The sequence below is a fragment of the Stylophora pistillata genome, chromosome 14 (assembly GCF_964205215.1).
Source record: "Stylophora pistillata chromosome 14, jaStyPist1.2, whole genome shotgun sequence".
Lineage (NCBI taxonomy): Eukaryota > Metazoa > Cnidaria > Anthozoa > Scleractinia > Pocilloporidae > Stylophora > Stylophora pistillata.
Window position 1 is genome coordinate 6,081,459 of NC_142532.1, and position 14,280 is coordinate 6,095,738.

At 39.1% G+C, this 14,280-nt stretch overlaps 1 pseudogene; it reads right to left on the reverse strand.

The window, feature by feature from the left end:
- LOC148716243 (uncharacterized) overlaps positions 1-11,686 on the reverse strand; it is a 93,517-nt pseudogene extending 81,831 nt beyond the window's left edge.
- Between the last annotated feature and the right edge of the window lie 2,594 nt (positions 11,687-14,280).

Genomic DNA, 14,280 nt, shown 5'->3' on the forward strand with positions numbered 1-14,280 from the left:
GTGCTCATTACTAATTTTCAGCCTGCAAGACGTTTAAAAAACTTAGCTTTGATATCTGAAAGAGACAATCACTATGAAAACACTGATCATTAAGTAACCCTTTTACCCAACTTTGTAAAACAAGGCAATCATGTTCAAATCTTAATCAGACCCCACGGCATGTGTTAGGTTAACTTCAAAAGTACTTTTAAGACCACTGCCATAACAGAATTCTGTCGTTTTCGGAGTCAAACATATCATTCCTGTATGAAGTTCCACATCTAATGGTAACAGGTCCAGATGGGTCAAGATTTGCCATTTGAAGTATAACTGGCAGAGCTTATATACTGACGAGGACCCGACGCCATTTTGGAAAGTGCGACAAGCAAGAAAACTTCCGGTAATGTATTGTCAAATGAGAATTCGTGTAAGAAAGGAGACTAATTAGAGCCAATCAGCACCTAGTATATATAATCGCGTAGTTCGCTGGGGTTCAGAATACGGTCCGTTGAGCTGATTCACAGATGGAATTTTTCGAGGAAATCGGAAATTCTGGCTGTTCACATGCTAGCTTGAACCAAGAGCCATACTGAGACAATTATGGCTCTTGCTTGAACATGTTTAAAAGTTCAATTTTTGCATCTTCTAATTCGTTTCATTTTTGATCATTTTTTTTTCTTTTGCCTTTCTAGAGATGATGACCATGAATCGGCCCACTTGCTATCAAATTGACGTCTAAAGCGAAAGAAAAAAATGAGAGTATAAGAAAAGTTTACGCTCGCAAATACAACGGGGGGGTGGGGAAAGTGATTTGTATTCTTTTTTTCCCGCATGGCGGTCCTTCACGCGCACGTGCTTCGAGTTTGGTCCCTTAACTATGGCCATCGAAAAAGGCCAGGCAGCTAAGGACAGGTTAGCCATCTGCTTGAATAGATATATTAACGAGATCACTTACCAAAGGAAAATCTCTTCAAGGACGAAGTCAAAATGGATTGCAACAGATGAATTTGAATAACTTAGGCTGTATTCCAGAAGATGAACAAACTGTGACTTTGTTTCATCAAAACAATCAGACAATTCTTCTCCTTTAGCGCCAATGTTTTTTTTTCAACATTTTAAATCACCCCCCGTACAAAACATAGAAACGATCAATCACGCCCAACAAATGTAAATATTTTCATTTTGCAGCACAGACAGCTATGGAGGCAAGATACAACTTCCTTTCTTCCTTTTGAGTCCAACGAAGTGCAAAATTACCTAAAACGCTTGGGAGGCAATAATAAACAACGAATGAACGAAGATTGCTGAGGATATAAATGGTTAAAATGAAATCACAATGAAAAACTTCAAAACTTCAGGCTAAATTGTTTTCTAGTCACTCAACCGTGACTTTGTTGGACAAATTATTTTAAGGTCGGCACACACGAGGGGACTAGTCCCTGCGACTAGTCCGTGCGACTAGTCCCGGCGACAAGTCTTTGAAGGGTTTACACGAGGGGACCGGTAGCAGGGACTAGTCCCTCAAGGCGTTCACACGAGGGCACTCAATTGCACAGGAACATAGGAAAATTAAGAGGCAAAAGATGTTTCTTAGTCTGGTGCGTTACACAAAAACAATGAAAATTTGGTAACTTTTCATTGTAGCACTATTAAACATCAACGCAAATGAACTGCACTTATTCAGTCGGATTATTCATGCTTTTACGTGTTCCGTTTTTGTTTTTGTTTGTTTTTTTTTTTTTTTTAAGAGACACAGAGTAAAATAGGGTAAAAATTCCATCAAAACGGCTCCAAGACATCTGTATATGTTTACAAAACTAGAAATAGTTTTTTATTCTTCAGTTGTAGAAATCTAGAATTCAGGGAAAATTCATAGAAACTGCAATGTTTACAAATACCGGAAGTCACGCATCATACTGACTCGTGATTGGCTTATTTACCGTTTAGTCGCAGGGAATGGTCGCACTAACAGTTCACACGAAGGGAGAAACATTTGTTTCATGCGACAAGTCCCTGCGACTGGTCGCACGAATTCAAACCAGTTTGAATTCGTGCGACTAGTCGCAGGGACCAAATTTTGGTCCCTGCGACCACAGAAATGTGTAGTTCACACGAAGGGACTTGTCGCATGAAACTAGTCGCTGGGACTAGTCGCAGGGACTAGTCCCCTCGTGTGTGCCGACCTTTAAGGGTTTACAACGTCAACTGAGCCAAAGTATTTGTTTTGTTACAATCAGATGACTCGGACTTTGTTCTGCTTTCTTGGAAATCCAGATTAACAAATACATTCAAGTAATTGGGTCGGGTTTCTCCCTAAAGTCTAGTTCGTTCCGCTTGGAAGATGGAGTCCCTTATGTTAACCACGAATGGGTCTACTTTCTGTCAAAGTTCCGTCCAGAGACCCAGGAAAGTGGGAGCCTCGGGTGATTTAACGCTCGCGATCCAAAGAAGTCGCGGTCGCTGAGGCACGCATGCTTCAAGTTCGACTATTGCTCTCAAAAAATGGCCAGACAGACTAACTTTCTGCTTGGATCGAGATTAAAACTTTAAACGAACGACATCAAACGGATTGCCACACCATGATGACCACTTCTGACAAACGCGACATTCATTCAAACGCTACAAAAATATAGGCAATTTTTTGGTCAGAAGTTCTCTTCAGACTAATGACCAACCAGGCACTTTTAAATGCGCTCGTGCACGATGCAAAACGTGTCCTTTTATTCACAACACTGATAAAATATCGGGACCTAAACGATCCATTAACATCACCGATCACTTCACGTGTACCTCCGCCAATGTAATCTATTGCATAACTTACACTTATTGCAAAAAGATATACATCGGTGAAACAGGCAGAAGACTAGGTGACCGATTCCGAGAACACCTTCGAGACGTGGAAAGGAATGACAAGGACACATCGAAACCAGTCGCCAGACATTTTTATTGACCTAATCATTCTAAGCAACACATGGCAATCTACGGTCATTCCTTACACTTAGGTAGCACGGAAAGCCGTAAAAATCTTGAACAAAAGCTCATCTTTCAAACCGGCAGTCTAAATCCCACAGGGATCAACGAACGCTTTTCATTCCACTAATTTATTCTTGTTTTTCTCGTTGCCATGTTCCCACCAATAACGTGGCTCCATTTTCTGCCTTTAAAAGCACACACAACCCACAATTCCTCTATTCGCTCCGACGAAGGGCTAACGCTCGAAACGTCAGCTTTTGTAATCGTTACGGTGGCCTATTTACCATTTCAATTTTGTTGATATATCCAAATTATTCAGAAGATCAAGCCGACTGTACATGTCATGGATATTACAAGCAAGAAACCATTTCATCATCGGGATGTTCTTCTTTGGTATCTCTTTCCAGTTTGCTATGGGCGACTACTGCAATGGTGCGTGGGATCTCTGATGGCGCTCACTTGTTCAAGTAGCCTATGCACTATCGCATCCACTTTTTTCCATGCAGCTCAGCCGTTGGAACAGGGTGAAGTCTTCTTACTACAATTGGTGGCTGTACAAAAGGAACAGGAGCTGGAAGGATTGGCATCGGTTGAGAAGGTCATGAAGTTTGACCTCTGAGAATATTTGTTCCTGTGGTATTGGTTGGTAATATAAATTTGAAGGACACAGGATAGTTGACTTGTAGCAGAGATGGAAGCAATGGTATGGCTGGTTTGTCGCTTGATGTACCACTGACCTAGTGTTGCTTGGTTTATATCTGGCAGCTGAATCTGCCATGTCATGCATGCCATTGTTCATAACACATTCTTGTGTGCCTTGGTAGTCTTTACACAAAAGGGACCAATGGTTAGATGTTTTTGTCCTTGATCTCTCTGGCCCAGGATATAAATGACATGGTTCAGATATAACAGCCTCAGTGTACCTATTGCAATCTGTGCATTGGGCTAGCGCACTGTTGGAGACTAGAAAATATCTTAAGAAAGAGAAACAAATTCTATGTATAAGGGTTTGTTGTAATATTAACAACATAAAAGATTAAGTAGTTCACCTCTTAGTACCAACTAGTACAACATTGGTACTTCTTCTCTTTGTAGCTCTAAACTTTCCCAAAGCCAGTGCAGTGCAGTGTCTTGGAACAAATTTTGTTGACTGTTGGTCATATTCATGATGGCTTTTCTACAATCTAATGATTTAATTGGCTTGGTTATTGGACAAGGCCATATTTTCTTCTCTGATAGAAACCAGATGTGCTGCTGAAGCATAGACTTCCTCATATCACTGAATGTTGTCAGACCCAGCAGAGTCCAGTAGACCAAAAAAACTTGGAATTACCAGTAGTTAAGATTTTACTTTCTGAATCCTTGAATATGACTTCTTAAAACTTACTTCTGTATCACATGGTAACTCACCTCCCACAGGCTCGGCAGAGTCTTCATCAGAAGCACTGGTTGTATCTGAATCTAATTGTAAATTCACATCTTGAGATAAAGATTCAGGAAAGACAGATTTTTGGGAAATGTGCACCTACCTATATCACTACTCGAAGGCATTGTAAATACCTGCTCTGCAAATGCAATTGTCTCATCTTCATCTTCATCAATTTCTTAACTGATTTGGTGTGGGTTGATATCTGAAAGAGCTTCTTCTCCCTGTGGTCTCCGATCTTCCTCTTCTAGGGTATTTTCCCTGAGAATCTCACCAGTTTGATTTATAAATAGATATATTTAATCAACACTTTTGCAGGCAAGGCTGAATTACAGTGTAGGTCAGAAAATTACACACACAATGTGACAAATGATATAAATAGCACTGTTAACATTAGAGCAATTTTTCATGTATGAATAATATAAATACTCCTTAATAAATAATATTTCAACATCATGCACAACAATTTCATTACATTCAAAAAGTTATAATAAATATGCCCTCAAGGGTTTCCTTTCAGGGGAGAAATTTATTGGCACAGAAAGCTGCAAATCTATCTGTCCTAACACAGGACCTCTCTACACAGAGGCTATCCTCTGAGCGAATATTGTAACCACGAGGGACTACTTCCTCCATGAAGAGATACCCAACTTCTATCATTTCACCTGTGTGGATTCCAATATTCTGAGCATTACTCTTGATTTTCTTACCGAGGACATCTTCACTTAGCTCATTCACAGTATGTATTAATAATCCTCTGTAGCGTTCTGGTCCTGATTCAGTACTTGACACTGCAGCAGAAGCACGATCAGCATTCCACCTCATCAGGCCATCTAACAAGTAAGCTTGAAAATTAATGCCATTTGCTGGGGTACCTAAAATAAACGAGAACAGTTTTACAGACTGTAGTATTTGGGATATGTTAAGTCTTTACACAGATATCATTCCTGTATGAATTTATTAATATGCAGGTGGAATGACTCTCAAAGATGTTGAACCTCTTGCACATCTATAAGTTGGAAGTTGGACATCATCTTTGGTCAAGACCCCTGATTTAGTATACAGTTGCACCCCCATTAGGGTCCTGGATGCGTGGAGTATGGTGCTTTTGGTTGTCCCATATTTCCCATATCCAGTTTTTCTCAACAAAGGATAGATAGATAGCTTTATTAAAAAATCCATTGCAGCCAAAAGGCTAGATTACGTACTGTACAAATGTTTACTTAATACAAAATACACAAAGAATGAAAAACTAAATAAAAAAGGCTAAAAATACTATATATGTATATATATTAAAATTCATGAACGAAAGAGCAAAAATGCTATTGATATATATTATAATATATATTATATGTAATGAAATTTAAGAAATAGCCGCATTGTACACGACAAAGCCATTAGGAAATAGCTGCGTTGTATATGATAAAACTATTCTTTAGTCTATTTGTTCTGCAAAAAAGGAAAAGTTAAAAGCGCTTTCTCCACAAGGCTACGGTACTAAGATTACATGATGGCAAAAGGCCATGTAATTTGTGGCAGCTGTTGTCTTTGATCTCACTGAATAGGCGCTCCGTCAGCAATTGGCGCCGTTGGTAGAGGGTGGCAATATTGCACTCTTTAAGAGCTTCTTGGTAGCCTAAATCTGGGAAATTTATTCAAAGTGCACGGCGCTGAATTTTCTCTAGCTCTTCAGAGAGATACTCGGGTAGACCATTGTGGAAAACTTGGCAAGCATATTCAGGCATGGGCCGGATGCACCCAGTATAGAAACAAACTAGCTGCGCAGGATATCCTTTTCCACGCTTAAATTGCCTTAACCGACAAAGCCTCCAGGCTCCTTTTTTGATAAAATTCTCTATGTGAGCGTTCCACTTAACATTGTTTGGAATTGTGAGACCAAGAAGTTTTACTCTAGTTACAACCTCTATTGGTTTGTTGTTGGTAGTAACTGCTTCGAAAGAATCTGCAGATCTTAAAAAACGTATCTGCAACTATTTACACTTGGTCTCATTCAATTGGAACTTATCTGTCTCAGCTTGCCTAACTACTTCGTCTACGGCAACTTGGATTCCACTTGATTCAGCCTTGTGGACTGTCTTGGCCATCGATGTGTCATCGACGTACTTTTAAAGGTTGACGCCATTGACATTGATGTCATTTATCATGACCAGGAACTAACAGAAGTATCACATCCCTGGGGACCAGTGAACATCAATAGTAGATCGTAAATCATTGTATTGGTGTAAACTATTCCCCGAGTTCTCCCATTGTGATGTAGAGCCAATTCTCTCCATGTAATCTTCTCAATAATGGCTGCATCAGAAGGGTCCGCAATGCCCTGATTCTGTAGTTGACCCCTTTTGGCAGGCTTCAATAAATCCAAGTCTTCTTCACTCCATTGGACGATCCACTGCGATAAACGACTGACAAATGCACTATAGAGTGGACGAGCCTCTGTGTTACATCCTGCAGCAATTCTTCAAATCCGAATTGAATTGCAGCAGCGCCAAATGAGCGTATACTGATCGTTTCCATAACAACTAAGAAAATATACATACTTAAATGTGTGTTTATTCTATGAACCATTTAATTCAGAAACTAATTTGAATCAATTTTATGCAATTTCAAGTTTTCAGACTCTAAAGTTTTCAGTCACTCCATACAAAAGCCTGTGAGAACTGTTCTCAACTAAAATTATAAAGTCAAAATCTCTTACCCTGACAAGCAATTTACTGATTAAAGGCACAGGTGATTGTAAGCCAAGTGAAAGGCAGATAATGGAGTTCAGGATGGAATGCAAAACCAGCCTTGTGGAGCTTCTCAGAAGATGCTCCAGAATTGTCCAGTTTTTACTCTCTTGTCCGCCATTTGTCTTGCTTGAATCCCGTGATGATGGCAACTAAAAAGGGAGATTGTTTAAACAAATTCAAGAAGGTCTTGACATTGCTGCTAAACTCTGGCAGTGGGGAATACAAAGACTGTCGCACACTGCTGCAACAGTGTGGAATGTTCGAAAACAATATTCCAGTTTTTGGAAACCACAGGCTTGCTAATTTCAACTCAGTGTGGATAGAGTGGACAGACTTTTTAATGAATGCATGGCAGGAGAAAGTTACAAAGGCCTCTTTGAAGTTGTGAAACTTTTATTAGCGTTGTCACATGGCCAGTCAATTGTGGAGAGAGGCTTTAGCATCAACAAGGAAATGGAAGTGGAGAACCTGAAGGAACATAAAGTTATTGCTGAGAGGCTTGTCGGTGATCATGTGAGAAATGTTGGTGTATTTTTAAATGTTGAACTTAGCAAGCCTTAGCTGCTTTCAGTTAAGCTTTCAAGACAGAGATATGAGAGGTACCTTGAGGATGAGAGAACGAAGAAGAAAACCCATCAGGAACAGTCAAAACGAAAGTCTTTACTAGAGGAAGTTGACGAGATTAAAAAGAAGAAAAGAAGAGTAGATTCTGATATAAAGTCTATTAATGAAACAGCAGATGAACTTTGCTTAAAAGCAGAATCCACAGGGAAGTTGACCTTTGTGACCCAAGCCAATTAACTTCAAAAAACAGCCAAGGACAAAATTCAAGAACGAACTGACTTAGATACAAGCTTCATCTCCAAACTGGAAAAGTTAAAAGAATAGACACAATCCAAACATTTTCTGAGGTTTGTGATTTTATTTCCTGTACCACATTAATGGCAGTTTCTTGTTTTTATTGCACGTTTCTTTGCAGAACATCCCATATAAAAAGTTATTTGAATTGAGGGGTTGATTACATGTACGTCAAATTGAGTTGAAAATAAGTCCTTGAAAAGAAAGGTCTCACGTCTGTATGAACCATGTCTTCGGATATTAGGAAAATGTTTCTGTAAGGAATGCAGCTGTGTGGTTTGCTGAGTCTCTCTGGACCACTTTCTCCTATTGTGAATATAGTTTCGCCCTCTTTTGACATAACTTGAACTCTATGCAACAATCGGTGCTCTAGCTGGTCACCGGTACGATGTGGCGTTCCACAGGGAAGTCTCCTTAGTCCCTTAGTATTTAACATCTCTATGAACGACATAAACGAAACCGTCACCGTTTCTTCCCTCCGCCTCTATGCAGACGATACAACTCAATATACGGCCAATCATAGCCCAATTATATTTCAACACATATTAAACCAAGACATGGGAAGACTATCTTCCTGGTTTGTCTCTAACTATCTACAGGTCAACGAGGACAAGACCCAAGCGCGATGATCCTTGGAAACTCATCCCATCGATATGACCTGGAGTTTGCCGGCGCTCCCGTCGATATTAAAGACCACCTAAAGATCCTTGGAATATGTTTAGATAACAAATTATCTTTTAAGGAACATATAAATATCATGTTAAAGAAAGTATATTCTAAGATAGGCGCACTTCGCCGCCTTGAGCGCTTAGTACCGGCAAATACCATTTTACTTCTTTACAAGAGTTTTGCATTATCACATTTTGAATACTGCAACTCTTTATTTATGGGTATAGGTGAAACACTTAACAAGAAACTGGAAGATGCCAACTATTATGGTCTACGAACTATAACGAATTTGGGAAAAAGTGCTGATTATGAATCAATCCTAAGGATGGTAAACATATATACTTTAGAACATAGACGTATTGAACAATCTTTGATAAATATATCTTATTAACCAAGCGCGAGGGCCGTACTAGGAGAATATCGGCCCGAGGTCTTGACAGTACGGACCTCGCTGCGCTCGGTCCGTACAAAAAAGACCGAGGGCCGATATTCTTCCAGTACGGTCCCGAGTAAGCTTGGTTAAGAAGAGATTTATTATACGACTGAAGTTTAAAGGGACACAAGTGCGGTATCATTCGGGACAGTGCCCGGTCCAATACTGAGAGAATATTGACCGGCAATAGAACATTTTCATTGGTTGATTTTAGTTATTGGCCCTCTGACTGCCCGAGTCGTGTAATAATATTTTTTAAATGTTTTAGGGAGAATGGTCCAGACTATAAAGCCGATTTATTTAAACCCCGAGTTACAACATATAATCTTAGAAGTAGTGGTCTAAACGTAGTACAAACTTCATATAATAGCAGATTCCTTCATGGCTCATACGCGTATATGATCTCACATATTTGGAACCAGTTACCAGCTGCTGTAGAAAATGCATCTAATGCATCATCCTTCCGGAGACTTTTAACTAAGTTAAATTTTAGCGGCTGTTAATGCAGTGGTTGCCTTTGATTGGTTTTTTTTTTTCCTTGTTTTTTCTTTTTTTTTTTAGCTATACATTATTTCTAATTTAATCGGTGCTATTACAATTTTAGCTTTCTTTTATATTGTCAAACACATTTATCATGAGCCTCTGGCTCGGGGGATTGGGAGACCACCCCCTGTGTATTTTTTGACATTAAATAAATTATCTTATCTTATGATTTTCGAATTCAGTGACAACAATACGTTCTGTCTCGTGAAGGCAAAGACTAACTGGAATCTTAAAGTGTCCTTTTCCCTCACCTATTTGTCCAAAGACGTTTACAACAGTACCACTCTGTATATTGATAAGTCGAATTCTGCGATTCAGTGTATCTGCGACAATAATTTCGTTCTCGTTAGAAAACGACACCGCGGTTGGATACTTAAATTGTCTAGGACCTGTTCCTTCTTTTCCAATTTGTCTCAAACGGTTTCCTTCTTTATTTAATACAAAAACACAGTGTCCAAGATTATCTATAACAACCATGTCTCCTTGCCTGTTTACCGCAATTCCAGTTGGTTCTTGCAACTCCTGCTCTTGGATAAACTTCAGGTCCAACTCACCGACTACTACAAGTTCACGTTCTTTGACTGGGAAAGTGAACTGACAGGTCGCAAGCTTTCGCCATTAATCTTCATATTAGCACTGTAGCCGCCAGGCCTTTTGGGTGTGAACTTCAACCCAAGATTGCCGTCTTCTTTTTCTTGGACAAGAACGTTTGTTACATCTTTAGCGTGTTCTATCAGCAACTCAACTTGATCTTTAAGATCAGCCTGGTAACTAATCTCTCCTCCAGAAGTTTTTGGATATAACGTAGACTGTGCATGTACACCAGCCTAAAATGTTTTATCCAGTCCTCCCAGAGTTTATTTAGCTGCGTTTACTGGTTCCTCGGTGAGTTGAATAAATCCCAGTTTCAATTCTTATTGTGATGCAGTGGTAAATTTGACAAATGTAGTCTGGGCATGTTGTGGAACTTCAACTCCACGAAGCTCTTCAAATTCGTTCCTCAAAGTTGTCTTGGTCTGTATGATATCGAAGCCTGAGCTTCTCTGTACTAGATTCTCCGCCAGCCTAGCTGCTTGATTCACTTGTTTCACCAGAGACTCCAATAGTCCCTTTTACAGTTGTGGGCTTGGCGGCCAAACCTTTGAACAGGAGTGAGGCTAAGGGTGACCCTGTTGTGATAGAGACCTGTATCCAGTTAGCATGATAACAAAGTAATTTGCATTTGAAAACCTGCAACATCTCTATCATAACAAGGTCACCCTTAGCCTCACTCCTGTTCAAAGGCTTGGCCACCCAGTCCACAACTGTAAAAAGGACTATTGATACACTGTACATACTGTCTTCATAATTCTAGTTAGCAAACACATTTCACTTATTTGGTAGAGTTTTAGTTTGAATGAATAAAAATATGTTAATTACATGACTTTTACTGATTGTATGCAGTTTTTGGTACTCATAACTAAATTGATTTTCAGCCCGTCTGAATTTTTAAATCAAACCATAAAATAAGGCATTTCATCACGATGGAACTTTCTAAACCAAGTTTGGAAAACAAGGGAATCATTATGGACACTTCAACAGACCCATAGCATGTGTAAGAATGACTCCAAAAAATATTTTATTTTGTTTTAATAGAATTCTGTCAGCAAATTAGTGTAGATGGTCGCTTTCTGAACCAAAACATATTATTCCAAAACATATTATAGATCTCGCAACGGTCTATTTGTATCCGTCGCTTGTATAATCTGTATTTTAATGTATCGTGATGGAAACCCTCACGGAAAACCTCAAGAAACAAGTAACATGCTCAGTTTGTCTCGATACCTACACAGATCCGAAAATAGTATCATGCTTCCACACATTTTGCTGTAAGTGTTTTGGAGGAGCATGCAAGAAAAAGCCACAGACAAGGGAAATTCCGATGCCCCAAGTGTCAAGCGGAAATCAATTTACCAGAAGACAATCGCTTCGACCGTTTGCCCACCAGCTTTTATCATAACAGTTTGCTTGGTCTCCTTGAAACAGAAGATCGCGAAGCCTTGCTGAAGCCTTCATTTTGCTCGCAACACAAGCACAAAAGAGTAAGTTATTTTTGATAGTTGTGATAGAGACCTGTATCTAGTCAGCATGATAACAAAGAACTTTGTATTTGAAAAGCAGCAACATCTCTATCATAACAAGGTCACCCTTAGCCTCACTCCTGTTCAAAGGCTTGGCCACCAAGCCCACAACTGTAAAAAGGACTACTGATCACGAAACAAATCAGAAACAAATCTCAGCGAGTGCCAGAGTGGATGGATAGGAACTGAGAATTGTAGTTCTCAATTTCAGTGCCTTCATCCTTAAACTTCAAGAGGTGGTTCACATATCACTTTATCTCCTTGCGATTCCAGTATGTTATCTTGAAAACAGGTTATAATAACACAGTCTTATCAGCTGATGGGTCTTATTTTGATATAAAACCAAGTTATTTTGTCTAATTTGCAAAGACATGCATAGCAGTCAGTGGGGAGAATTTATAATTGGATCTTGAGAGTCGAAAGGTGAGGTCACGTGACCATGCTTTCTTTACAACTTCCAATCAAATAATGTTATCATGTACATGTACTGTGAAGCAAATCCCATTTTAATTTAGTTTGTGAAAAAACAGGAGACTGCTACAAGGCACATCACTGACTTCAAAAATTTGTGATTTATATATACAAGAAGCATTGAAAAGGGGAGCTTTTTCTCCACCTGCTGCGAAATTTTTGCTTGAAAAGAAAAAGAATTTAATTTAGTTTCCCAATTGAATGATTCCTAGAGTAACAACACATTTACTTCAGTATGTAGATTTTCTTAGCTGTTATGTAAGACTAGTATACGCCCATTTGGTGCTTTAACAATTCGAAGTGGACCTTGTAGAGGAACGCTTGTTTTGCCTATAAAGTGACCGTCTATAGAAAATTGCTGAACTTTGTTATTTTTAAGGTCACAAAGAAGATTAGTAGAGCTGTCTAAACACATGCGACGAGGTGTGTTGAACTGTCCGTCTTGATTCCCTTTTTCGCTGAACTTTTACAAGAACGTTCCCGAAGAATCAAATGCTTTTATACAGTGATTGTCTCTTTCGGATACCAGGAAAATGTCCTTGTAAGGAACACAGCTTTGCGGTTTGCTGAGTCTCTATGGACCACTGTCTCCTATTGTGAAAATAGTTTCACAACAACCACGTTTATTTAAACACGATATAAAATTACAGCGGAGCTGATGTGGTCGTGTATTTAAATAGTCAACCTAATTATCCTAATTAACCCAATATGGTCCTGTAAAATGGCCTTCTCTTGTACCGATTGATGACACTTGTAGCTAATTCTTGCATCGAATGATAATGTGGCCTTTGTGGTTCGTTGTGCTAAGCTGAGGGTTGAAGGACTTATATTAAATTGAGTTAACCCTTTTAAAGAAAATCCTGGAGGCCCACTGCTTACTTAAAACTGCGGTTTTGGTTAGAACTCTAGAGGAAAAACGGCCCAACGATTTTGGTGATCTGTCATCAAAATACGGGATTAAATGACAAAACAGATTCTTTAAATTGGACTTGACGACATGTTTAATGAGAAGACTAGAAAAAAAACTGCATTTTGCCTAGCCCACGAAAGTGTAATGTTTCATAGATTTTGCCTCATCGTTCCCTCTTTAAGATGAAATCATATTTAAACATTGAAGGCTTACCTTGACTCGGCGAGGGTTCCGTTTGTATTAAGTCATAACTCTATGGTGTTTGCAACAGAAGAACCTTGTGCGGCTGAAAGGGCGAGAGTTGATAAAAACAACACTCAATTCGAATGAAATATAATTTTTTTTATGAGCATTCGAACACCGTGAGACGAAGACATAGTAGAATCGAGGGTCAATGCTCAAACTCTATACCCCAAGGGGGGTCGCGGGAAAGAGACGTCTGAATTCCGAGCGTTATAATGTCGTCCAGTGACGTCACTTACTACTTTAGATATGGTAGGTAGTTTTTGATTGGTTTGAATTAGATAACCTTTTATTATTGGTTAAACGCGCCAAGGATGATTTCAAGAAGTGTAAACAATGGCGGCGGACACGCGGGACGAATTTGAAGCAATATTCGAGACAAGTTTGCAGAGTGTTTTACCGCGTTTTGGCTTAAAAGAGTTGAAGAATGAACAGAAGATAGCTTTGTTTTATCTTCTTTCTGGAAAGGATGGTTTTGTCAATCTTCCTACGGGCTTTGGCAAAAGTCTAATATTTCAACTGCCATCTCTGGTTGCGGAAGAGATGTCGAGAAGGCATTATCAGAATGGCAATATTCGAAGTGGCATCGTGTTGGTGATTTCACCTTTGGTATCTTTGATCAATGAAATGAACTTAGTATTAAAGGAATATAGTTGATGAATCGCAATATATCACTACTGTCACTCGCAATTTTCCTATGTTTTATTTAAAGATATGTAAGATTGAATACAACTCAAATTAACATGATCTTAACGTTTCAATTTCAATTGTTAATTCCAGTTTAATTATGAAACCGGTTAGAGCATGAAAGCAAGCAAGTTTTTCATCGAGCGAAATAAAATTTCTAGAAAGGAATATTAAGAAAAAATCCAATAGCCTTCCGTGACACCAGGTTCAGTGTCTTT